This window comes from Dipteris shenzhenensis, chromosome 6 (assembly GCF_047967505.1).
Source record: "Dipteris shenzhenensis isolate YYH24624 ecotype China chromosome 6, Dip_SZ_1.0, whole genome shotgun sequence".
NCBI classification, from domain to species: domain Eukaryota; kingdom Viridiplantae; phylum Streptophyta; class Polypodiopsida; order Gleicheniales; family Dipteridaceae; genus Dipteris; species Dipteris shenzhenensis.
The window spans coordinates 15981558-15984151 of record NC_141601.1 but is presented as its reverse complement, the minus strand read 5'-3'; the positions used below and the strand labels follow the sequence as shown (position 1 = coordinate 15984151).

The 2594-nt window shown below is 48.4% G+C and overlaps 1 non-coding gene across 1 annotated transcript; it reads left to right on the top strand.

Moving 5' to 3' along the window:
* The first annotated feature begins 383 nt into the window (after window positions 1-383).
* Window positions 384-543, top strand: LOC147900848 (U1 spliceosomal RNA). Its single transcript, XR_015541253.1, has one exon. It is a non-coding gene; the product is annotated as a U1 spliceosomal RNA (small nuclear RNA).
* The last annotated feature ends 2051 nt before the right edge of the window (window positions 544-2594 follow it).

Sequence of the window (2594 nt, the reverse complement as noted above, 5' to 3'; positions counted from 1 at the left end):
TGAAATTGGCTAGTTTAGGCATGCCTTAAGAGAAGAGTAGAAAAAGATGCATAAAAAGGTTCAAAGAAGACAAGTGCGCTTAACGAAAAGCTCAACGAGAAAATAGAGAGTTTTTCCTAGAGAATTGGTATAGAGCCAAAACTTAAAATTGCACACTTTTGAGCAAATAATAAAATTTTTAGACCATGAGCCGGGGAAATTGTTCAAGATTGTGCATGGAGTAAAAATCAACCATAGAAGCCGAGATGTGTCGGCCCATTTGGGAGTGCATAGAAGTCATGGGGCCTCAAATCGTGCCACGTGGAAGGAGATCCCATATAGAGGTTGGCGTAGGAAGGTGGGAGGGAGGCATAGTTAAGCGCATGGCAGCACCCCCGGAAGACATACTTACCTGGGCGGGGTCAATCGGTGATCAGGAAGGCCGATGGCCTAGGGTCGGCCTCTCCATTGCACTTCGGACGGGCTGCACCCTAGCATCTCCCTACGGGGAGAGTGCACGTCATAATTTGTGGCAGCGGGGGCTCGCGTTCGCGCGGCCCCCTTCCAATCCAATTTCAACTCGCAGAGCAGAGATGCGGGGGTCGCCTCTCCAAGGTACAACCCACTTCCGACGTCATCTAAATCCATTATTGGCTGCACGCTGCTCCGAGCGCTTTTCGGTTCTTCTAGCATCTTATTCCGCACTACTGTGAGTGAGATTGGAGGGATCTTCATTGTGTACTTGGTGTGTTTTCATGGAGCTTGAGGCTGAGGCCTGTGCATGCCTTGGGCAATGTTGTTAAGCCTAGACATCAAGTTGCGATTGAGGAGTGGAAGGATAAAGACATTGAGGCATTGTCAATGATCATTGGCACGACAGCAGCAGATTCCGTCCTTCCACACATGAATAGTCGCAATGATGGCAAGTGAGGTATGGAGAATCCTAAAGGACTTGTATGAGACTATCAACCCTGAAAGGATCCTCATCATCAAGGATCAGCTGTTGACCATTAGTCTGCAGGAAGATAGAGTGTGCATGACCACCTCATGGCGATGAAAATCATTAGGGAAAGCGAGCGACAGTTGTTCACAAGCTAGACACACGACAGCTGGCCATGCTCGTGCTCAACAGCTTCCAAGGAGCTTCAAGGTTTTATGACAACCGTTATAGAAGAGTGGGAGGATAAAGATGTTGGGATGATCATTGGCACGACGGCAGATTCGGTCATTCCACACATTCAGCTTGCATTAGTGGCAATAGAGGCCTGGAGAATCGTAAGGGACTTGTATGAGACTATCAACTCTGTAAGGATCCTTATCCTCAAGAATCAGCTGTTGACCATAACTTTGGAGAGTGCATGACCACCACATGGCGGTGCAGACCATCAGGGAAAGCTAGTTGACAGCTGTTCGCAAGATAGGCACACTAATAGTTGGCAATGCTTTCAAGGGTTTTGTGATAACCATTATGCGCAACATGCTTTCAAGTAGTTCCAAGGGTTTTATGACGACCATTATGTTGGAAAAGTAGAGGTCACCTCCCCATCTGTGAGCCCCCAAAAAATGAGTGCATCCAGGGGGGGGGCACATGATGTCAACAGGGGTACGGGCAGGTACAGCAGGCTGTACGGAAGATTTTGCAACCAGGTCTGGATCCCAGAAGCAGCCTGGAATAGGGCGGAATAGCAGGGTTTTGTCTGTGTGCTGTTTGGAGGCCGATAGGCCAGCCAGCCCTCAATTTATGTGCCCCCACCAGGGGGAAAACAGCAAGTCAGGTGAGGGGGTCTGTTTGGGTCGGACAATCCCCCCTACCAGGTCGGGTATTTTGGAGGGACCCTTCCCCTATAAAAGGTGGCCTTGAAATCAAGTTGCATTTGAGGAGTGGAAGGATAAAGACGTTGAGGCACTGTCAATGATGTTTGGCACGACAGCCCCACACATTCAGCTGCAATAATGGCAAGTGAGGCCTGGAGAATCCTAAAGGACTTGTATGAGACTATCAACTCTGCAAAGATCCTCATCCTCAAGCATCAGCTGTTTACCGTGAGTTCGGAGGAAGGATAGAGTGCATGACCCCCTCCTGGCGGCGAAGATCATTTGGGAAAGCTAGCGACAGTTGTCCACAAGCTAGACACACAATAGTTGACCGTGCTTGTGCTCAACAGCTTCCAAGGAGCTTCAAGGTTTTTGTTACAACCATTATAGAAGAGTGGGAGGATAAAGACGTTGGGATGATCATTGGCACGACGGCAGATTCGGTCATTTCAGGCATTCAGCTTGCATCAATGGCAATTGAGGCCTGGAGAATCCTGAAGGACTTGTATGAAACTATCAACTCTGCTATCCTCAAGAATCAGCTGTGTACCATAACTTTGGAGGAAGGAGAGAGAGATTCGGTCATTGCACACATTTAGCTTGCCTCAATGACAATTGAGGCCTGGAGAATCCTGAAGGACTTGTATGAGACTATCAACTCTGCAAGGATCCTTATCCTCAAGAATCAGCTGTTGACCGTAACTTTGGAGGAAGGAGAGAGAGTTCATGACCACATGGCGGTGAAGATCGTAAGGGAAAGCTACTTGACAGCTGTTCACAAGATTGACAGTTTGGAGGCA